At 29.7% G+C, this 25,482-nt stretch overlaps 2 pseudogenes; one reads left to right on the forward strand and one right to left on the reverse strand.

The window, feature by feature from the left end:
• Positions 1-7,396: 7,396 nt before the first annotated feature.
• On the forward strand, positions 7,397-9,133 carry LOC118045431 (uncharacterized; annotated as a pseudogene).
• Positions 9,134-13,794: 4,661 nt separating this feature from the next.
• LOC118045409 (cytochrome P450 86B1-like) lies at positions 13,795-15,660 on the reverse strand (annotated as a pseudogene).
• Positions 15,661-25,482: the final 9,822 nt, after the last annotated feature.

Below are 25,482 nucleotides of genomic sequence, written 5' to 3' on the forward strand. Positions count from 1 at the left end.
CTGGGCTCATGTGGTCCCGAAGCAGATTCAGCTAGGAAGTGAACATATCTGAAGACAAGCAATCATGAAGCCAAAGATGTAATAGAGACTATTAACTGGACATTCAAAGATGAACAGATACAATAAGGCAGTGACTTGAACAAGGACCACATGCCAGGTTGGAAACCTGTTACTGCCTCTTTATTACCAGCAGTTCCTGCTCCACAGCAGTAAAAATCAGGAGCCATATTATGTATTTTCTCACAATTTTTATCACTTGCAGTGTTTTTGAACAAGGCTCTTGTATATGCTCCAGGAATGATTCCATCCCAAGAGCACAATGTTAAGCTGTTGCTCACCGCTGATGGTTCTTGTACTCTGATTTTCCCTGTGAAACAAGGGTTTACCAAAGGTGTGATGCTTGCATTGTTTGGCTAGCTTTGTACGTCTTCTGTGTTATGCTGCGACTGCATAAAAAAGAAAAGAAAAGTAAAAGAAAGAGCGCCATGGATGTCTACGCTATTAGATACACACCAAACACTACCACGAACTATCAATCAACAAGATCCTTCCATCCAGATTAGATTCAAAGTTAAAAGGATTAAGTCTCTCTGTTGACTGGTAATCAAGGATAGTTTTAATTTATTCAGCTGAAAAATTAGGCCAAAAATCGTTGTCCTCGTCTTTCTGTTAGATTGGAGGCTGGGCACCTTTCTTCAACAGGGTATCATCATTTCTTTTACAAAAATCCAAGCTGAATACACCCTTTTGGAGGAAGTGCCACAACTGTCTGTAACATCTTGAGTTCCACCATGAAAATCACAATCTGAAGCAACCAAATAGCTAGTTTCTGTATTTTATAATTTAATTATTATAACAATATTAAAGACTGCCCACGTAATGTAAGAAAACGAGAAAATCAAACTTGACCACCGATCGTTTCATGTTTGTCACCGCCGGTCAGTCAAGCATCCAAGTCTTTTTGCCTATTCGAGTTGTGCCACATATTGGTGCTAGGCGGCTCAGGTTGTCTGCCAGATGAAGAATTCATGTCTAGTGCTACGTGGGCTCTTTCTCGAGCCTACATGCCATGTGTTTTATCTAAATCTATTAGCCTTCTTCACTTTTTAAACAACTATGCTAGATTCATTTTGACTCTAACCTTGAAGATATCTATTAATTACATTACATTATAATTATAATTATAATATAAGAAACACTATACAAAAATGGTGTTTTATTGTGTTTGGGCATCGTTCCCTACTCCTAAAAAGTAAAAACACTATGGACATCGTTGTAGAGGGATAATACAATTCTTTATTATTCGTGAAATGGTAAACTTTGGTCCTTGAAGTTATTTTCTTATTATTATTTGAATTTTTTAGTTTTACATGTTTCAATTATCAAACTTTATTTTTATCATGTTTTAATCCTTAAATTCTAAAAGATAAAGGAGCAAGTCATTGAAAAGAAGAGATAAGAGAAAAGAAATTCGACCAGCCACATCACGGCAATAAAAAAACTTATTTTTGATGTCAATGGGTTTGACTTAAAGTGAAGAGTTCAATAATGGTGGTTGTACCCTTTAATCATGCTAGAAAACATAGATAAAAATCATAATGTTTTTATATTTGATTTGATTTGATTATTAGTTTTTAGAGTGATTATAGGTGTTTTGAGTTAAAAAAGAGGTTATTGAAATTTTTAAAATGTTTTAAGAATATTTTCAAGTTAAAATGTTCAAATTTGGGTTTTGATGATCTAAAAGCTAAATTTTGATTGTTTAACCATTAGAGTTAGTGAGAAAATTATTGTAATAGATGACATATCGTCTGTTGAAACTTTTTTTCTATTGAAAGAACAATGCCGAGTCCACTCAATTAACAAGAAAGAACAATGTCTCGCATATGGGTCTGGCCTTAGTCAAAGTGTTATTAGACCTCTTTTTTTTAGAGGACAAACACGTGTGAGCCTGGCCATTTAGGCCTATAAATATTTTTTTAATTTAAATTAAATATTTATTTAAATTAAAAATTACAATGTTAAAATCATCCATTTATGTCATACTTTTTAAATAACATTAGATCTTTTAATGGTTATATTTGTAATAATTTTATAATAATTATATATAAGCCCAAATTGCAACAAATAATTAAAAAAATGCATGATTATTCAATGAGGCACATATTCTAATTCAATGGGAAACCATCTCAGGTGATTTTACCGACAAATTACTTGCAAATAAAGATAACACCGAAAGATTGTTTAAATTTATTAACAAAAGAAGTTCACCATGCAACTCAGATGAATGCTTTTCGGATTTGGAAGTTTTTAGATGTAACCTATAATGACCGAAATTTGCACCATTTGAAATGCCGACAGATATCATTCGATTGGTAGCGAAGGAATGCAAAAAAAAAAAAGATGGTTCGCTGACAGCTTTGTATAGTTTGACGAAATGAAATGGCAACTCACCAAGTTTACCGTCAGAATAGCCGACGGACTCACAAACAGAATAACTCTGTCGGTGAATCTGTCAATAAAAGTTAATATATACCTACTCTGCCAATTCTCTCCTCCTATATGTTCACCTTCTTTCTTCCCTATCCCAACTCTCTACCAACTTCAAACAACCAGCCCCCTAAAAAAAAAAAAAATCTCCCTCTTCTCAGCACAACAAGTCATATTTCTTAAGTTTTTTTGGTCATAGCATCCGTGTTCTGATTTACAGATGGATTTTATCAGTTTTTGGAAGTAATTTTATCTTTTAAATTTTTAAAATTTAAATGTCAATTTTATTTTTTTTAGTATATGTATTTTTTTTAGTAATATACATGTTTTATTGTTATTTCTCAAACAAACTTGTAGTATATGAATGTATAATTTTATACTTGTTATGGTTTATTTTAGATTTTGTAAAATTGTATTTGTTTGTAAATTGTTGAAACTTTATTGAATTACTGAATTACATGTGTTGTTTTGAAACAATTAATAGCTTGTTTAACATATCCGTTTTAATTTTTATCAATGGTATTGCGGAGTTGTAATTTTCATAAATTTATATGTATTAATTTGTATGGACATTGATAATTGATAATTGATTTAATATTTAATATTTAATATTTATGAGAAGTTGTAATTGGTTTGTTGGATAATCTCGAGGTGAACCAATATTTTTGCAAATTTATTTACCTGACATAGTTAATTAATACATGTTGTCATCATAATTTTATAGAGGTTCGATAGAAGTCATTGATAATCGTTCATAGATGTATCAAGATTCACCTCAAGGATTGCGGAGAATGAATTATTGCAATGAGGTTTAGGGTTTTATTAATTTTGCAATATTTATTCCTAGAATTTTACTAGATGCGATATTAGGTTTCCATGCAGGAAGTGTCAAAATAAAAAGTATCTGCATCCAGATGTTGTAATGATGCATCTTCTACACAAAGGGTTTATGAAGAATTACCAGTGTTGGTATAGACACAGAGAAGTATTTGTTAGTAAGCAAAGAATAGGAGAAAGGATGGTTGAGTCAACTTCTAGTGCTAGCAATATGCATGAAACAGCAAATGACAACACTAATCCTTACAAGAATATGGTTATGAATGCAATGAGAATGAATCAAGGTAATGTCAGTCAATGTTCAATTATAAAAGAAGAACCTAATGCAGATGCAACTAGGTTTTTTGATTTGTTGAAAGATTATGGCAAACCATTATAGGATGACTGCATGAACCACAGTAAATTATCGGTCATATCACAAGTGTTCACTATCAAGTCAAATCACGAGTTGAGTGAGACTGGGTATGATAAAATTATTGAATGGGCGAGAAGCATTTTATCTTAAGGGAACAGGCTAAAAGAGAACTTCTATACTGCGAAGTCCATGATGAAACCCCTCAGTTTAGGATACTAGAAAATTGACATGTGCCCTAACTTCTGCATGTTATACTACCTCAAAAATGCTGAGATGACCAAGTGTATTTCACAGAGAGTTGAAAAATAATTACTTGAAATGCCACAATTACCGATGACTTTGCAGACGGACTACCATCCATTGGCATTTCACAAAGAGTTGAAAAATAATTACTGCAAATTCCACAATCATCCATGAATTTGCAGACGGATTCCAGTCCATCGGTATGTTAGCGGGTCAATATTACCAACAAAATCACCGACAAACTATGCGAATTTCAAAGGGTGGTGCATTAAATGCATCTCTGACCGCGTCAAGTTGTTGACGGAACTACCGATGGATTATGAAAAATATGGAGGGTAATTAAAAACAATGGTGCGAAATTCAAAATTTACCGACGGATTTTCGAAACTTCACTAATGGAATAATTTAAAATAATATTTTTTTATTGCCGTCAGTAAAACTACGCTATAAATCCCAACGACTACCCCTTCAGTTCATTTTTTCATCTGCTCCATTAATCCCCTCTCATTTCTGATTTTTTTTCCTCTCATTTCCTTCAATATTTTTATTTGTTTTGCTTGTAATCTCTAGTTGAATCTTCATCAATCTCTAGTTGAATCTTCATCAAATTAAAAAGTATGTGTTTCCTCTATTTCATTTTACTTTAAGGATTTTGTTTTTCTTTGTTTTAGCTATTTTTATTTTTGTTATGTTTTTTGTTTTAGTGTATTTTTATAATGTAAATAAAGTCTTGAAATAAACACATTATTAAGGTAAGCATATTTCATTCATAAAGTCTATATTTTTTTTAATTTATTGAATATATTTTATTGTTGTATTTTCATAATAATTGAATAATTTGTTGAACTGTAATTGTTAATGTTGAATTTACCTTAGAATTAGTAATTGAATATGTTAGAATAATTAGTAATTTTACTCTATTATTGCATGATTTGTGTTTAATTATTTTCATTAATTTTAATTGTTAGTCTAGAGTTTTTTTTTATTTATTGAATATATTTTATTGTTTGTATTTACATAATAATTGAATAATTTGTTGAATTATAATTGTTAATGTTGAATTTACCTTGTAATTAGTAATTAAATATATTGGAATAATTAGTAATTTTACTCTATTATTGCATGATTTTTGTTTAATTATTTCCATTGATTTTAATTGTTAGTCTAGAGTTTTTTTTTTAATTTATTGAATATATTATATTGTTTGTATTTCCATAATAATTGAATAATTTGTTGTTAATGTTGAATTTACCTTGTAATTAGTATGGATGTTATTGGTATAGATGTTATGTTATATACAATATTAGTATAGATTGGGTCAATTGGTTGTGACTATTTTCAATATTATGTTAATTTGTAATGAATATTATTTAATTAATTTTTTTTTTTTTGTTTTGATGTTTAATAAAAATTATATTTGTATAATTGGTTTTTTTTACTATTAATTTATATTAATTTTATATTATATATTCTAAATAATTTTTAAAAAACATATTTAAAAATAATCACAGAGGGTTTTATCGACAGACTATATCCGTCGGCATTTGACAAAGAACAGGAAATGTCAATCTTAGCGATAAATTTACAAACGAAATTAATCCGTTGGCATTTCACAGTAGCTTTCACAATCACCAACGACTTTACTGATGTAAATAGTCTATCAGTATTTCACACTTACCTACAAAATCAATCTGTCAATATATTTCAAACAGGAATTACTAACAAACTAAGAATCACATACCGATAAAATACACCCGTCAATAAAACTGTGAAATATTGTAGTGAGCTGCCATGGAGCACCTTTACAAGTTGCTAGTGTGGGCAAACATAAAAGTAAATAGCAATAATCGGGTTGAGCTGGCAGGACTATCGGATGTATCAATCAGAACATTCTCTCTCCTGTCCATTTTCCTTTGATCAAATTTAGCTGCAAATTAGTGCAGGTTTGCTATTTGTATATTTGCTTATTGCATAAGCTAGCAGATGGACCCAGGCACTAAAATGTCTACTATCTAGTGATATATATTGCAACCACCTAAGAAAATATATGAAAAGGACTGCAGCATTTTGTAGACTTTCTAAAACTATGCTCTTCTTCTTTACTATCTTTTTCTTAAAAAAAATGCACAAGAATTCCAGGAAATGAAAGACAAGAACTGGCAGATTACCTGTCCTATTCTGGAAGGACAAATGCTAATGAATACCATTAAGAAAATAGATAGACTGAACCTTATAGTTTTCACACACAATAAATGATCAACAAGAGAGATCTTGCCACTCATAAATGGTTCAACAATCCATTGCAAAGGAGTAAACTTTGTGGATATAACCTCTACAATCTTGACAAAATCATCGTGTCAAACCATCAAGATACAACCTTCTCAAAAAAAAAACAAGGAAAAAAAACAATTAGCTAATTGGCAGGTCAAGATCTTGACCACTACAACTCCAACTTCCAGAAAATCCTTCATGACAGACTCAAAAATAGCCATTGCAGCAAGGGAACCAGAGGCCAAGGTAGAAAATAGCAGAGTTTCTGTACCCCTCAAAAGTGATCAGTGCAATATAGCAATAAGAAAACTCAGTTTCTCATGCAAAACGTGTACAAGTTTATAGAACATGGCCATGGTCAGGGGCGGAGTGAAGGGAAGGCAAGGCCCCTGCAAGATTTTTTTTTTTTTTTATTTAAAGGTAAATCATTTTGAATGCACATTATTGAACATGCAGTCTCTGCGCTTATGTGAAGCAGTGAAGAGTTGAATGCACATTATCAAACAAAAGGTGAAAAAAATGGTCCCACAGCCGTGTAATTAATTAATGGATTGTGAACAAAAAAAAAAACCTATATGGAAAGTAATGCCAACCGGGGAAAGAAAAAATATACAAAGGGATCAATGTCTTTCTTGTCTTTTCTCTCCTTATAGACTACAAAATACAACCCTAATATAAATTATTGCAATTCCAACGCAACCATCAAAACAAAAACAAGAATAAAAATCCTAAATAGAATTTTTGTGTGGAAAAATTGAAGCAGAGTACTATTTGATTTATCTCTCAGTAAACAAAACAAGGTACGTAATTGGATATCGATAACTCAAATTTAAAATATATTTTTATTTTGTTTTGAGATGTTTATTAAGAATTTAATAAGATTTTTTTTATAATTTTTGCTTCTTTTTTTTCAAATTTGCTAGTTCTAACAATTGTTTTTTGAATTCTTGTTATAGTGATTTTTTTTCTAATTAATTAGATATATTTTATTGGTTTGTTTTGATTATGCATGGATTTTTTTTTTATGTTTTGTTTTTTAGCAGAGCCACCAAAATTATCAATTTTTTCTCACTATATATGTTTTGATTTTAGGTTGAACCATGAACAAAATAAGAAGAATTGATTCTTTTTTTGAAAAAAAAAAGGAAAAATATTGAAAGCTCACAGCCTAGTAAACCAACTCCAAGTAATGTTGAAGTTATGGTTGAGCAGCCTCTATGTACTTCAGTTTACAAAAAACCTGCGCTAATTGATGAGCAGCCTCTTACTAGAATTGATATTGCTCATTTAATTAGAGATCCAAGCAATCGTCCTCAAATTTAGGAATACCCGGTTAATCAACAAGATGAAATTCGAAGGGCATACATTAATTTGGGGCCATATCAACCTTTCATGTCTGAATATCCGCTAACTGGTAATAAACATCCTCGTCAATTTCAGTCTCATTGGTTCAAAAGTTATCCGTGGCTTGAATATTCAGAGAAAAATACTGCATTTTGTTTTCCTTGCTATTTATTTTCAAGTAAACCATCTGGAAAGCTAGGATCAGACACATTTACTGTTAAAGGATTTAATTGTTGGAAGAAAGTTAATGATGGGGAACGATGTGCTTTTTTTACTCATATGGGAAAAGGTCCAAATTCAACTCATAGATTTGCTACCAGGTGCTTGGAAAATTTGAAAAATCAGTCATGTCATATTGAGAAGGTAGTTAAGAGGCAAATTACTCAAGAAGTTCAGAATAATCGATTGCGTATTAAAGCTTCAATAGATATTGTTCGTTGGCTCACATTTCAAGCATGTGCTTTTAGAGGGCATGATGAACGTCCAGAATCAAAAAACCGAGGTAATTTTCTTGAAATGATGGAACTTTTAGCATCATACAATGAACAAGTAGGTGCTCTTGTTTTGGGTAATGCTCCACAAAATGCTAAATACACCTCACATCAAATTCAAAAAGAAATTTTGCATGTCTTTGCTAGAAATGTTCAGTCTTCAATTCGTCATGAGATTGGTGATGCAAGATTTTGTTTAATTGTTGATGAAGCTCGAGATGAATCTAGAAGAGAGAAAATGGCCCTTGTTATTAGGTTTGTTGATAGAAGTGGATTTATACGAGAACAATTTTTGGATATAGTTCATGTCAAAGATACAACTGCTGCAACTCTTAAGGAAGAGATTTCCTTTGTTTTATCTCATCATAATCTTGATGTTCAAAATATTAGGGGTCAAGGATATGATGGTGCCAGTAATATGCGTGGAAAGTGGAATGGTTTGCAAGCTTTATTCATTAATGATTGCCCTTATGCATATTATGTACATTGCTTAGCTCATCAGTTACAATTGGCTCTTATTGTTACAGCTAGAGAAATATCTGATGTTCACACTTTCTTTCAGAATTTGATCTTTATTATTAACATTGTTAGCGCTTCTTGCAAGCGTAATGATAAGTTACGGGCTTTTCAAGCAGCTACAATTGAGCATCTAGTTGATATTGGTGAGATTGAAACGGGTAAAGGATTTAATCAAGTAGGTGGTTTGCAACGACCTGGAGATAGCAGATGGAGTTCGCATTTCAAATCAATTCGCAGTTTGATAAAAATGTATGGGGTAACTTGCTTGGTTCTTGAGAACATTGCTTTAGATGGATCTACTTATTCTCAACGAGGTGATGCGGCCTTTTCATTTAAGTTGCTAATGTCATTTGATTTTGCATTCTTCTTACATATAATGAAGAATGTTATGGGAATTACTGATATGCTTTGTCAAGCATTGCAACAAAAATCTCAAGACATTTTAAATGCTATGCATTTGGTGACTAGCACAAAGACTTTAATTCAGAAGTTAAGAGACGATGGTTGGGAAACTCTTTTATATGCTTGCTTGTTGACAAGTTCTATCCTGAAGATTTTTCTGACTAAGAAAAAATTCATTTGAGATTTCAGTTGCAACATTATGAGGTTGATGTACCCAATCATCCAAAGTTAAAGAATATGTCATCGATTGCAGATTTATATCAAGGATTGGTTGAAACAGAAAAATCAACAATTTATCCACTCATTGACAGGTTGATTCGGCTTATCTTGACTCTTCCTGTTTCGACAGCAACTACTGAAAGAGCTTTCTCAGCGATGAAGATTGTTAAAACAAGACTTCGCAATCGGATGGAGGATGATTTTCTTGCAAATTATTTGATTGTTTATATAGAAAAAGAAATTGTTCAAAGATTCCCAATTGATATGATAATCGATGATTTCTATTCGATGAAAGAACGACGAGCACAATTAAAATAAATATGTAAGAATTATTATTTATTATTTTATTTCAAAGTTTATTAAACATAAATAATGTTTCGTTTTAGTTAATGCTTCTTATATATTTTGTATGTTTGTATTTAATAGGTACAAAGATTATTATATATTTTTGTAATACGTTCTTTAAATAAAACTAAATCAAGTAGTTTTATTTTATTTTTTACTTTTTATATATAATAAATTAAAAATATATATTATATTTTTTGGCCCCCCTAACAAATAATCCTAGTTCCGCCCCTGGCCATGGTACCTGGAAAACTGGACAGGTGGTGGGTGGCTTTCTCAAATTGCCATTCTCTTATCAGGGAGAAAATAGCTAATCTTTATGTAGAAGAAGTTTTATCTGAATATCAACTTTTGATTCTGGGCTCGTGTGCGCGGTCCCGAAGCAGATTCAGCTAGGAAGTGAACATATCTGAAGACAAGCAATCATGAAGCCAAAGATGTAATAGAGACTATTAACTGGACATTCAAAGATGAACAGATACAATAAGGCAGTGACTTGAACAAGGACCCCATGCCAGGTTGGAAACCTGTTACTGCCTCTTTATCACCAGCAGTTCCTGCTCCACAGCAGTAAAAATCAGGAGCCATATTATGTATTTTCTCACAATTTCTATCACTTACAGTGTTTTTGAACATGGCTCTTGTATATGCTCCAGGAATGATTCCATCCCAAGAGCACAATGTTAAGTTCTTGTACTCTGATTTTCCTTGTGAAGCAAGGGTTTGGCTAGCTTTGTCTTCTCTGTTATGCTGCGACTGTATAAAAAAGAAAAGAAAAGTAAAAAAAGAGCGCCATGGATGTCTACGCTATTAGATACACACCAAAAACAATTTTAAATTGTATTAAAGTTATAATTAAATTGATCCTAACCTTGAAAATATCTATTAATTAAATTGTATTACAATTATAATATAAAAAACACTAAACAAAAATGGTGTTTTTATTATGTTTATGCCTCGTTTCACTACACCTAAAATGTAAAAACACTATGGACATTACTGTACAGGGACAATACCATTCTTTATTATTCGTGAAATGGTAAACTTTGGTCCTTGAAGTTATTTTCTTATTATTATTTGATTTTTTTAATTTTACATACATTAATCCTCAAACTTTATTTTTATCATATTTTAGTCCTCAAGTTCTGAAAGATAAAAAAAGCAAGTCATTGAAAAAAAGAGGTAAGAGAAAAGAGATTTGACCAGCCACATCACGACCATAAAAAAAAACTATTTTCGGCGTCAACATATTTGTCTTAAAATGAAGAGTTCAATAATAGTGGTTTTACTATTTAAACATGCTAGAAAACATAGATAAAAACTCAGGTGTTTTTGATCGAAAATAAGGTTATTGAAAATTTTTATGATATTTTAAAACTATTTTCAAGTCAAAAAATGTTCAAATTTGGGTTTTGATGATCTAAAAGTTCAAATATAATTGTTCTTTCATTAAAGTTGGTGAGAAACTTATAGTAATAGACGACATATCGTCTCCTGAAACATTTTTTCTATTGAAAGAACGATGCTAAGTACACTCAATTAACAAGAAAGAACAATGCCACACACATGAATCTGGCCTTGGTAAAAGTGTAACTAGACTTTGTTTTTTAGAGGACAAAAATGAAAGTCTAGCCTTTTAGACCTAATTTTTTTTTTCTAATTTAAAATAAATATCTATTTAAATTAAGTTTACAATGTTAAAATCATCCTATTATATCATACTTTTTAAATAAGATTAGATCTTTTAATGGTTATATTTGTAATAATTTTATAATAATTGTATATAAGCCCAAATTGCAACAACTAAATAAAAAATGCATGAATATTCAATGATAATATATGTTAATTTTTATTTTTAAACATTAAAATTGATTAAGAAATAGGATTCATAACTCATTTCAATTTACTTTCTATGGGCTTAAATTGATATTCTGATAAGTAAACTCGAATTGACTTGAATTGTTTTTTTAAAAAAATATTTTTATGTTGAATTTCCTCTCAATTCTTAATATATATATATATATATATATATATATATATATATATGTGTGTGTGTGTTGTTTTCAATTTCATTCCTCAATATTTATTTTTCTTTTTATTGACTTAGTTTCGGCCTCATGATCCAAGGGTTTAAAAGGATGATATGTGTTGACTTCGGTCTTTTTTTAGGTATTTTTTATAAAATTATTTTATTTTTAATTTCATCATTCAATATTTTTTTTTAATTGATCTTTTTTTTTTCTTTTTATTTTTTTTTATGTGGGTTATCTCAATCATATGCCCATAGTAATGAGGATAGCAAATTAACTTGTGTTAACTCTGTTTTTTTTTTTTTTTAAGATTAATTTTTTTTAGAGTTTCACCCCTTAACATTTTTTTTTATTAACAATTTTGGTTCGTTATTTTTGGGGGTTTGTCTTCTATATATGTAATTAGTCCCGCCCTCATGATCTTGGATTTCAAAGGTTAACATAGATTGACTTTTGTCATTTTCAGGTTATTTTTTCAAATTAATTTTTTTAAAAATTTTATCATTGATCATTTATTTTTTTTAGGAATTGATCTCTGTATTTTTTTTTCTTTCTACGAGATTATTCTAATCCAGGGCCCATGGTTGCGTGGTTTGTGAATTAGCCCTAGATGATCCAATTTTTTTTATTGCTTATTTTTAAATTATTTTTTTTTCAGTTTTGCCTTCAAATATTAAATTGTTTGATAATTGAACTACATAATTTTATTCAATTTATTTTTATGAATTATTTTTATATCAATTTATTTGCACATAAAATCATTTGATTAAATAAAATATTTATTTTAAAAAATAAAGTTATTTAACACAACCAGGTGCAAAACCTATATTACAAGATCATGTATTTTAATTTTAGCTTTCTCTCGATCTAATATCAATTTATTTAATTAAATATATGTATTAGTTTTTTTATTAATGTTTGAGAATTTTTATATAAAAAAACGCATTGAAAATATCTATTTATTCTTTTTTTTTTCTGAAAAAAAAATATTATTCCATCTCTGGATGAAGTAGGTAGTAAATGCTAAGCTTAAAGCGTGTTTGTCTCGGTGGTTGGTTGTGTTTAATTCCATTGGTTGTCTTAAATACATCTGGTAGTCGGAATCGACAATTATTTCAATAGTAATGTACAGAAAGTCTAATAGATAGGCTGTGTAGTGTGTGTACTTCTCTGTTCTCCTTAATTAATTGAATAGTATAAATATAAATTTATATTTATATTTATTTCAAAAGTAAAATATTATTTAGAAGAGTATATTGTATTTTTAATATATTTGATGTATAATTATTTTAATAATTTAATACTATCCGATTGATTTATATTTATATTTATTTCAAAAGTAGAATGTTTTAGAAAACAAATAAATAGAGATGATAGATTTAAATCCATGACTGTTTGATCATCAAAGTTTTGATATTATATTAAAAAATTAATTGAATTTAATACTTTAAATTTTTAAATGATATCTTAATATATAATTTATATTATTTTGTAATATTTTCTTTAATGTTTAAGGAAACAATGTTGAATTTTCTGGAACTATAAATGAAACCAGACGTTTTGGAACAACTTAAATAATGAATACCAGACGTTCTGGTTAAGCTACGAGTGGATTAAAGTCAGGCACCAGAAACCTTTCGATTTTTCTGAAGCCATGTAGTGTCAATTAAATTGTATAAGTTCTTAACAGTTAGAAAATAAAGCGGAAGTTACTAGCTCTGAAAAGTTGGGTGATGAGAAGGAAACGGGGCATATGGATGGTTTCCTCTGGTTTTTTTAAAGCAGTAATATTTTTGGACATGATCCATCCATATGAACTTTGACCGGTGGCATTCATTTATGCCCAGAAATGGAGTTGGTTGGCTAATAAATAAAATGAATAATTACGAAGCATATTATTGAACCAGCCAGCTATGAAATATCACCAGCTACCATTACAGTTCATGTACCAAAAATTACAACTTGGATATGTCTTTGGGATATTGGTCTGAACCAGCATCCCACTGATAGTATTGAGGGAGGTGGGTCTTTCTCTTTGCTGAGCCCAGGAGAAGTTAGGTTTTATATATAAAAAAGAAAAAATAAATCAATAAAAGATTGAGAATGCATCGCTTATCATAATAAGATTTAAATATATGAAATAAAATCCAAATCCAAATTATTAAATTTAAAATGATATCAAGATTTTAATAATGATTGTAGATCTCTAAAAGGCGTGCAGACCTTGCATTTGATTGGATGTTCAACAAACAGAAAATTCGGATGGAATCTCTATATCATCATAAATATGCTAAACAAAGAGGACGCTATTCTTTGTTCTTTTGGGTAAAATATTCTTAGATCGATCGTACGAATCATACGCATAGGCTGAAGTTTCAGATATGGAAAGTGATCGAAGCGAGAGCTAAGACAGCTCCGCAAATGCAAACAAATTAAATATTGGCATTAGAGCAACGTTAAACGTTCACCAACCTCGGCATCAGAGTCACCAGGAGTCCATTCTTCATGTAAAGTGTGGTCGTCATCTTCGGAGAAGCATCATGGCCTTCAACGACCTTAACTGAGTAACTCAACAGGATTGAAGCTGCCACCATTTTCATCTGCATGTATGCAAACTTCTTCCCCAGACACAACCTTGGACCGGCGTTAAACACCGCATATTTGAACTGATTTTCACTTACGAACTTTCCATCCCTGATCCACCTCTCTGGTTTGAACTCCAAGCAATTTTTTCCCCCATACAGAATCCATCCTGGCCATTGAGAATATGCAGTAGAAGACTCGAGCGCCCTTCTTAACTATGGAGCCGTCAGGGAGAACATCGTCTTCTGCCACTTCTTTCATTTCAGTTGGTACGGACGGATACAGCCTCAGGGATTCGGATAATGCTGCATGGAGATACACCATCTTGTTCAGTTCTTCCATAGTGAAAATGATCTCGTCTTTTGTCTGTGTCTCACGAAGGGACAAGATGTCGTTAATCTCGCATAGAATTCTGTTTTCCACTTCTGGATTGCCGTGTACTAACCAGAAAAACCATGTCAATGCCACCGAAGTGGTGTCTCTCCCTGCTAGGATGAAATTGACACACAAATCTCTGAAATACTTATCTGGGAATTGCAGCTTCTTTCCTCGTCCGGTATATTCAATCTCAATAAGCCTGGACAAGAGATCAGATTGATGACCCAAGCTACCATGCTTCCTTGCCTCGTCCCTTCTACCCTTCACTGTCTTCTCAGCAAAGTCATGCACAATCGCAACTGCCTCCTTCAGTGCCTTCTCGTATCCTATTCCAAAGAACTTCATGGGCTTCCAAATGAAAGGCGGAATCAGGAACCTGAACAAAGTTAATTCTGTTGCTTTTTCGAAAGCTTTTGCGAAGGGAACTTCAGGAAAATCCAGGGCTAAGCACCCAGGATCAACGCCAAAAGCTGCAGTGCAAATGTTATCAAACGTAAACCGAAGAAGCACCTCTTGGAGATCAAAACTATCTCCTGACTTTACCAGTTTTTCTGTCAGCTTCAACAGCTTCTGGTGCAACAGATCTTGCATGGTTTGAAGCGAGTGCTCAATGAACCTGCTTGAATGCATCTCTGCTTTCACTAATTGCCTTTGTTCCCTCCACAATTCATCGTCAACATTGAAAATACCATCTCCTAGCAAATCCCGAAACCTGTCTCTGAAGTATTTCCCTTTTGGGAAGTTCTTGAAATTCGTTTTAAGAATATACGCGACATTGGAAGGATCAGACGTGGCGACTCCATATGCCCCTCCCATCCACATTCCTTTGTGGTGGAAGGTTCCCCCTGCTCTGCTTAAAGCTCTCGTGACGAAATTGTACATGTCGTTGATGTGGAGGAACATGGTGGGTAGGATCCCCAGCACAGGCCATAGCATAGGGCCTTTGTTGGTGAGCCTTTCATTGATACATCGGAAAACAAAGAGTCCCAACAAAGCAAGAGATGCATCCCAAAGGGATGAGTGAATGTACATCCATTGCGTTGCAGAGAACAAGAAATTTGTTGCCGTTGTTGGTTCTCTTTCCATGACGGAAACAGTGATGTTTTTGCAATGAGAGGAACCTTTTCTTTTTTTTTCAAAGGTTGAAGTAGCTTAGGGCGATGGCATTTATGGTAGCACCTGCTTAAAAGGACGTCGTCACCTGCAGTAAGAGTAAAAAGAATTTTTCTTTTGCTAAAACGTGTTCATCCCCTAAATTTTCAAAACTCAGCTTAGTATTCACTAGATTTTATTGGTAACCCGATGTATTGACGTAATTTTAAAACTAATTTTTATTTAATTTGATGATAATTAAAATAAACATTTGTGAAGAGTTTGCAAAATTTTACATTTAGAGGAGAAAATGTATTTGACAATATATATATATATAATTATTTTTAAATAAAAACAAAAAGATAATTATGTAAAAGAGAGAAAGTCACTGGGTTTTAATGATACAAAAAAAAAAATCATTAATTAATATCGATTTCAACCACTAAAATAATCAATTTTGATGCCAACAAGTTTTATTTGATAAAAAAAATCATGAAGATGTTCTTTCACCTTTAAATTGTCTAGAAGAGTGGATCTGATATTAGAAAATTTTAGATTTCAAGTTGATTTTTAATTTTTGGATTGTTTTTTGGGTTATTTAAAAGATATAAAAAGATTTATTTATGTGTCTTGGTTATTTTTAGGTTTTTTATGTAAAAAAAAAAAAATTGGTTGAGAATGGATTTTCACATGCCCGGGGTTTTCTTTATTAAGGTCTAGGCCCGTTGAACCACATGGGCTTGCTTTGCTTGGGCCTATTTTTGGGTACTTTGATTTTTTTTTTTTTTTTTTCAATTTTATACTTGGATGTTGGTTTTTTTATTTTTATTTCAATTTTATTTTTTAATATTTAATTTTTTTTATTAGTTTTCATAATGTTTTGTTTTCTATTAAGTTATCGTGATCTCAAATAATCACCATGTCATTTTGTTGGCAATTGATTTTACAATCATTTTTTTTTTTTTTCCGGTCATTCAAGTTGATTTTAAACTTACCAAGTTGATGAAGTCACATCGAGTAAATTCTCATAGAATTACTAGAAAACACGAGCTAACAATCTAAGTAGATTGACTCTGCCAGGTAAACCCTTGTCCACCCACATAATTATTGGAAATGATCTCTTCTTCCAAAGACTCTTGAACTCCTCTTATTAAAGAAAGAGAGAAATTAGGAGACTTGACAATCATATTAGATTGGTGTTAGGAAATTTATTTATTTAACATGATTTAAATAAATTATGGGTAAACAAGAAATTAATTTTTAAATACCCTTGATTTTCCTACTCAAAAGACTCTTGGTTTTTCTAGATTCAATTCTTTATTTATGATGGCTAATCAAAGATTGATAATGGTAGGAATTCATTATTATTGATTCTTCAATCTTTTAATTTTTAAAACTCACTATAAAAAAGGAGGGTGAAGGAAGAATTTTTAATTTAAAAATTTCAGATTTTTTTCACTCTTTCTCACCTCACTTTTAATGGTTTCATTCTCTTTTATGCTTTGGTTTTTTCTCTAATATCTAGAGTTTAGGTCCATGTATATTTGTTGAGAAATATTTTAGTTTTTTTAATTTTAACTCAAAGATCTTGTTTTAAAAAGCATATATAAAGATAGGTGGTGTTATAGAAATCCTGGAAAATATATTATAAATATCCTAGTTAGACAAGTGAGGAGTAATAAAATTTTAAGGACAAATAATTCATCCTTGATAGTGACAAAAATTTTATTCTTTCAAAGTACTTCAATAAATAAGTATCATTTTTGTTTTAATTTAAACATTGTTATTTTTATTATTAGTATGCAAGTTAAGACTTTAATCTTATACATATTGCAAGTTTATCTTGAGTTTTATTTTTGCATATTTATAAATTTAAACATGTATAAACTTTAGGCTTTTCTTAGATAATTTTTTATGTTATGTATGTTCTTTTATGATAAAATAAATATCTTTACTTATTAGTATAATAATACAACATTTTTATTACAGTTTGACTCACATTAAACATTTGTACCAACTTCAAACTCATTCGGCTCCACTTCAAAGAAAATAAGTTAATATAGTAAGAGTTCTTATAATATATACCTAATATTATCACAAAATTAAGAAATACCCGATATATATATAAAAATTAATAGTATCCATGGACCATCTGATCCAATATTTTGCTGTGATAGCACATGCGTGTTAATTGTAAATGGGTTTGAAAATGACCAAAATAAAAGATTTTTATATTATTTACTTTTATTTTTCATTTTATGAACTTAATGGGTATATATATATATATGGTGATGATGGTGAATCATGGAGTAAGTACTGTACCCTAGCAGCCTAGCTGCATTGAATTAGTAATTATGGTTCACCGAAAATGACATTTACCTGAACCAATCTGATAAGGTATATTCACTGAGATTTATTTTTTTTCCCTTTTAGATGTGCGTTTTCTAGCATTGCATTATTATCAGAGAAGGGAGGAATTGTGCAAAATTTAATGTACGTGAGCCTAAACTTCCAGCTATATCAATATCATCAATTATCCAAAACCCTAATTTTTCTAGGAGTTTTATTATGTCTCAAAACACATAATACTATTATTTACAAAAGTATCATGATTTTTTTTTTATTCATCTTTCGCCGACGATAGAATGATCTTTTCAGCATAACATCAATTTTTTTTTAAGAATTATTAATGAAATTATTTCGGTAATTAAATAAAATTATTAATAAAACTTTTGAATAAAATAATTTAATATCTTCTACACAAGAGTGTTTTTATGTATAGTGACTGGGTATTTTCTTGATCTTGTGTCCCATGTTCCATCCTTGTATACTAAAAACTCTTGATTTTTGTACTATTTCATGAATTTTGAAAAGAGCTTTTAGTAAGTTGAAGCTTAAGCATGTGGTCATTGGAAAAGGACAATTTAATCTCCATGAATTTCTAAGGATGCGTGCGGCTAGCTCCGCCAAATATAAGTATAATTATATATTATTTAATTTATCTCGATATTTTATTCTTTTATAAGTGATACCTTCAAGGTAGTTTTTTATAATTTGACTGAAATTACTTTTTTTTTCTCTCTTTTTTTGGATTGCATGCTGACCATACAAAAATTCATATCAACCTTTCAATTTATTTTTACTTTTGAATCAATTTCTCTTCTCTTATTTGTAATTTTTTTATTTACATTGATTGTTTCTAATTGGATTTTATTTTCGATTTCATCCCTAATCATTTAACTTTTTTTATAATTTGTTTTGAAATTTGTTCATCATTCTTTTAATTTCTATTTGTTTTGTTTTGAATCATTTTCTTGATTGATTTGTTTTTTTTTTCAATTCTACCCCTAGGCATTTATTTTCAAATTAAATATTTTTTTATTGATTATTTTTTTCTTAATTTCATCTATCAATATTTGTTTGATTAAGAATCTTGCTTCTTTGTTTTTTCAAGTTTGCTTTTAATGAGGAACCTCAGTCTCATGACCTGAATAATAAATTTGAAAGATTAGCTTGAGTCGACTTCTATTTTTTTAAGCATTTTTTAATATATTTTTGCCAGTTTTTTTTCGCTTTCCGATTTATAAGGACTTTTCAATTTCTTGTTGTAGGTCATATGTGTTTGATTTGTTTACCCGGGTTCGCTCAAGGATTTTTTTGTTATCCTTTTGTTTTTGCTTTGATAAGTTTTTTAAATTTATATCTTTAAATTGGCTTATAGTATTCTTGATAGGGCTCAGATCCAGAGTTTCATAGGTTGCAAGCTTTTTAAGATTTAGTTATGCTTTAGGATGTTTGTCTAGGTTTTCTTGGTTCTTACAAATGTTGTCAATTTTTTCCCCATATGATTTTTTAAAACTTTAAAATTTGATCTTTATTATTTTAATAGATATTTATTTTATTTGGAATAATTGTTTATTTTTTTCATTAAATTTCACCCTCCTTGGGTTTTTCCTGTCAAATTTTATCCTCGTTTGTTTTTAATTGCTTTTGCAAATTTTTTTATTAAAACTTTTCTATCGATCGCATCCTTTAAAATTAAATTGGTTGAGAAATTATATTTCTTGATTAAATCTAGGTAAAAAATTTCATGAGATACAACTTTTAGAGATTAGATCAGGTTTAAGAGGTTTACTTTATTTTTTTCTCTTTTTTTAAATTGATGTTGTCTTATTTTTTATCCTCGTTTTTAACTTTTTTTATTTTTTATGTTTAATTCTCTTTTTAAAACTTTTTTTTTCTTATTTTTTTTTATTTGATTATATTGGGTTATCCCTCAACAATGTTTTTGTATTTCACCCCACCATTTTTTAATCTATAAATAATATATCATATTACAAATTATTTTCAATTTCACCCCCTATGATTTTTTAATCTTTCAAGGTTGATCCTAATTCTTTTAATTGTAATTTTTTTTTTTTTTTGGATTTCATCCTTATCAGGTTTTTTCTTTTCATATTTTTGCCTCATTGTTTTGCCGTTCCTTTTCTTTTGCAAGTTTATTTATTAATAGTTTTTTCAAGGATTGCATTCTTCGAAATTAAATTGGATAAATTGAATTTGGGTTCATAATTTAACAAGTTGTAATTTTTTAGATTGGACTAGTTTTAATTAAGAGGTTCGCCTAAGTTTGCCTAGTTTTCCCCCCTTTTTTAAGCCGGTTTTTTTTTCTATTTTTTTTAGATGTAACTCTTTTTTTTTTTTTTCCAGTTTTCCTTTAGTTAGGTTAGCATGGAGTTATTTGATAATCCAAATAAGTTTAGGTGTGGTTCTTCTTTTCTTTTCTTTTTTGTCTGTTTATTTACTATTGTTTTTTTTAATAAATATTTAAATTGGTAATTTAACCAATAACTTGGGGCTCGAGTTTTGTTTACCTATCACTTCTTTTACATTAAAAAAAAATGTCCAGCTACATACAGGCAACATATCTAGTATAAACTAAAATAGTTATGGGTTTCACTACAGCTAAAGCGAAAACTCCATAGATTGCATTGTTCTACTATAGTCTAATCTAATTTATTTCAAAAAATTCAATTTAATTCTTGAAATTTCTTTTATATTAATTTGTTCATGTAGTTTTTAGTTCTCATGTTTCATTCCAAAAATTTTAATTTTTTGTAACATTTTATTCCTGGATATTGAAAAGATGGAGAGAAAGTCACAAGAAAATAAAGATAAGAAAGAAAGATTAGTTAGCCACAAAAAAAAAAAAAAAAATCTAATCTTGATGTTAATTGATTAGTCTTGGAGAAGAGAAGTTGAATGGAGGTGGTTTTATCCTTTAATCATGTCAGAAAAAAAAAAAAAAGAAGAAGAAGAAAAAAAGAGTATATTAGATCCCTAAAGCCTTTTTATTTAATTTGATATTTTAAGTCTGATTAAAGAGTATTTTTTAGTTGAAAATAGAATTATTTAAATTTTTATGATGTTTGTGGAGTTTTTATGGTGAAAACAAGTCAAGATTTGTGTTTAAAGGTCCAAAACTTAAACCCTAATTTTTCAATCATCGAAAATAACCAAATAAATATTCTAGTACATGACACATTGTTTGTTATATTTAAAAAAATTTGGGTGGACGGTGAGTTCTTCACCTATTTCTTTGGAAAAAGAATTAACTGGTGCACAGACCTGGACTTGTAAGCCTAAGCATGCTAAAGCTTTTCTTTTTATGCTAGCCCTAACAAAATAAAATTTTTGAGATGATATTTTAAAAATTAGGTCATAGCATTAAAAAAAATAGAAAAAAAAAACACTAGAATGATGAAGCAAAGAATTAACTAAAATTTACACCAGCAATTTTGGTTGGTTAGTTATGTATTTAATGAAACAAGGTATGAGTTCAAGTGGCTGCCGTATTGTCTCTAATGGAGGAGTTGCTTTTATAGTATTTTAAACCCATTTGCCACTAACTCGCACGTGCTATCACCTCAAAATTGTCCACCACCACCATGCACTTCGTTAGTTAGGAACAATTAGCTAAGCAATTAACAATGCTGGGGTGGCGTCCGGTGGTCCAATGGAAGTCCGGTGGGGACAAAAATACTCTGATTGACGGACACTTGATTATGCCGATTGCCATGAATTTAATTAACTACCAACTCCATCACTCTTCAAAGAGCTCTTAATTGAGAGAGAAACTCGTCTTAAATATCATTACTTGCCCATGAACCTATAACCAGTTTACCATCTACTAGACTTGATGCCCGTGCTAGGTAGATGTGAGCAGGACTTTTTTTTTTTATAAAAAACATAATGTTAAAGTATTGAAATAAAATAAAAAGAATATTAAAAAACTGATTACGATAAATATTTAATAACACAAATTAGAGTTAAGCTTACATGGGATACTTTGTCAAACTTGGTAGTCTAGATTATAGGATTGGATTAATCTAATAAAAAAAATAAAAAGAATCATTAAGCCATTTAAAAAAATGTATTAACTTCTTAAAACTTGTGACCCAAGTCATTAGACACGAAGCATCCATTATAGAAAAATAATGAAGCTTTAATTCTTAATAAATTAAATATTAAATGATGAAATTAAAAAAAATTAAAAAAATAACAATTCAAATAATGATGATCGAAATAGTGTTATTATTAATAATAATAAGTAATATTATCATTATTACTATTATTATTTCTATCATTATTATTTTTATTACTATTATCACCATCACCACCATCACCATCACTATTATTATTATTATTATCATCATCATCACAATTATTGTTACTATTATCGTTATTATCTTTCTCACCATCATTAGTAATGATACTATTATTATTACTACTAATATCATTTAACCATCATTTTTATTTTTATTATCATTATCATTACAATTATCATTACCGTCATAACTATTATTATTGTAACAAACCAGTATTACTATTGTTATTATGACCATCATCATTACTATTAGTATTATTATAAATATTATTATCATCATTACGATTATCATTATTGCCGCCATGCCTCCACCATCATTATTATTATCATTGAAAAAAACAAAAACTATAAAGGATAAAATTGTAGTCATAAAAACTTTGAAAAAAAAGCAAAGGACAAATATTAAAAATTAAAAGTAGAAGGATCAAATGGAAAAAAAAAATATCTATACAAATTAAAAAGAAATGGTTAAATTGGAAAAACAAATAAAACTTTAACAAAAGAAAAAATGAAAAAAAATACAAAAATCAAAATTAAAATGATCAAATCTGAAATACCAATAACAATAAGGACCATAATGTATTTATCGGGCTAGAAGAGAGAAATGAAAGGGGGGAAAGGGTCACAGACAATAAATCGATAATATCTGGACGCCACATGCAACTCCAAATGGAAAAGAAAACAAAGAGGAATAACATGAGATGACGGAATCTCATTTTTAAGCACTTGAAGTTGTCGCATGCACTATTCAAAGTGCGCGAGCGACTCCAATGTATTGGCATGTGCACTACATGTGTCAGTAGTTTTTTCAAATTAAAAATATTATTTTAATCATCAATTATATAACTATCCTTGACCAGACTAATAATTAACAAAAAAGAATTGAGGTTGAAAGACCATAATACTGACACATGTAGTGCACATGCCAATACATTGGAGTGAATAAAAAAATACAAATACCAAAATATCCCTACTTGGAATCCTTAGTTTAAAGGCATTCAAATTTTCATGTGAAGGATAAAAAAATTACCACGCTGTAATGGTAAAAAAAAATAAAAAATGAGAGGAGCTATAATGAATCACTTATCCTTTTTAGTATATTTGTTATATCCTCTTACCCTTTGATGTATCGAAGGAGAAAAATATGAGAGGATCTGAATCACCTATCTTTTTAAAATTATTTGTTATACCTCCTTGCCCTTTGAGATATCAAAGAAGTCATGGCCCTCCCAAAATTACAGTCTTTACAATATATTTTTCATATTGATCATTACAATTTTCTAATTTCGCTCCTCCAGGAAAAAAAAAATTGTTGTTGTTTTATTGTTTCTAACTTAAAACAGCTTGTTTGGCAATGTAATTGTGGTTTAATTTTCAAATAATATTTCGTATCAAAATCAAAATGCAAGCTATTGTTTTTTTTTTTTTTTAATTATTTTTGACATTAGTATATCAAAATGATTTGAAAACACTAAAAATATATTAATTTAAAGTAAATAAAAAAATAAAAAAAATTTAATTTTTTTTAAAAACGATTGTAAAATGCAGAAAGAAAGAGTCCATGGTTTCCCAGCAAGTTAATCAGCCTCTGTCCCTAATTCGATCATTACTTCGTGACCACCACATGAGGAGTGAGGTATAAACTAAACTAGAGAATACTTGAAATTTATAAGATATTGCTCTTTCATGCCCCGTTTTGCTAATAATTATAGAAAACGATGAATTTTAGTTTTAGAAGATCAACATTTGACTGGAATTTTAATTTTTAATTTATAACAAAATCAAAATAAAAAATTGATTATCTTGCATGATGGATAAGAAATTAAAGCAGGGTTTTGAGGTCATTCCATGGCATTATTACTTTGAAAGTCATTGCTATTCATAAGATATATAAGAAGGAGTTTTTTTCCATCTTCAAGGGCATTCTAGATATTTCACTTCATCCTTAATTTTCTTCTTGCATTTCGATATCTAAAGTTCATTTTCTATTACCATTTGGTCTAGAGACTAGAGAGATGATAAAATGAAGGAAAAACAAGGGAGCATAGAGAAAAATTATCGATCACCATCTTTTATAATGATATTCAAAAAAAAAAAAAAAAGGTGTCATGGGATTGTACCCGATGTCTTGAGTTGTTTTTTATAGTTAATAATAGACAACAAAAGACTTTGATTTCAAAACTTTAATTTAAATCTATGTTTTATAGTATATTCTAATGGAATAAAAAACAATATTTTTTTTTGTTTTTATTTAAATTATTTTTTTATATTTTTGGATCGTTTTAATATATTGATATTAAAAAATAATTTTAAAAAAATATTATTTTAATATATTTAGAAGCTAAATATATTTTAAAAACCGCAGAAAAAAAAAATAACAGAACAAAAAATAAAATGAGCAAGTCAGTCTCCTCTGAACGCGAAACACAACTAAAGAAGTAATTATAATTCGCCTTTTATTTTTCATAATACAATATGCTGAGGACCATGTCCTCTATTTAAAAACAAACATGTAGGGGTAAAGATATTAAATCTCCATGATATGCTCTATCAGGATGAGTCCAAGATTTCCATGAGTGATACTTACATTAAAGTTGTATTAATATTCCAATATATACTATACTATGATATGCTTGCTCTGTTATGAGTCCAAGATTTCCAGAATGCTCCAAGATATGCTCTGCCAGGATATGCTCTGCCAGGATATGCTCTGTTTTGAATCCAAAATTTGCTCAATCAATTCCTTGAAATTTCCTTAGCTGGTTGAACTACCATTTCAGGCTGAAGTTGCTGCCATTGATGCACCTTCATCCTTCAACGTCTCTCCACTACTATAGCATGAATTGTGGGAGTTTACAGCCTTGTCACTTTGATAGTTATGTTTATTTTTATAGCAACGGTCATCACACTCCGAAACACACTCTAAAACATTACTACCATGTAATATCAAATATTCATGTTTAATATCAAATATAATTAAGCAGTCCTAGTTTTCTGTTTAAAAAATTTCCTTTCATATCTAGTTTTCTCATACTTCTCTTTTTTCTTTACTTTTCAGACAATAAATTGAAAAGTAACCTAAAATTGATAAAAAGGACTAACATGCAAACAAATCAAAACCATAAGGGGATTAAATATAAAACTTTTGAAACCATAAGGACTAACATATTAGCTTCTTTAAGCTACAAGGACTAAGCTATAGTTAACTCTGTTTCC

The sequence above is a fragment of the Populus alba genome, chromosome 10, assembly GCF_005239225.2.
Source record: "Populus alba chromosome 10, ASM523922v2, whole genome shotgun sequence".
NCBI classification, from domain to species: domain Eukaryota; kingdom Viridiplantae; phylum Streptophyta; class Magnoliopsida; order Malpighiales; family Salicaceae; genus Populus; species Populus alba.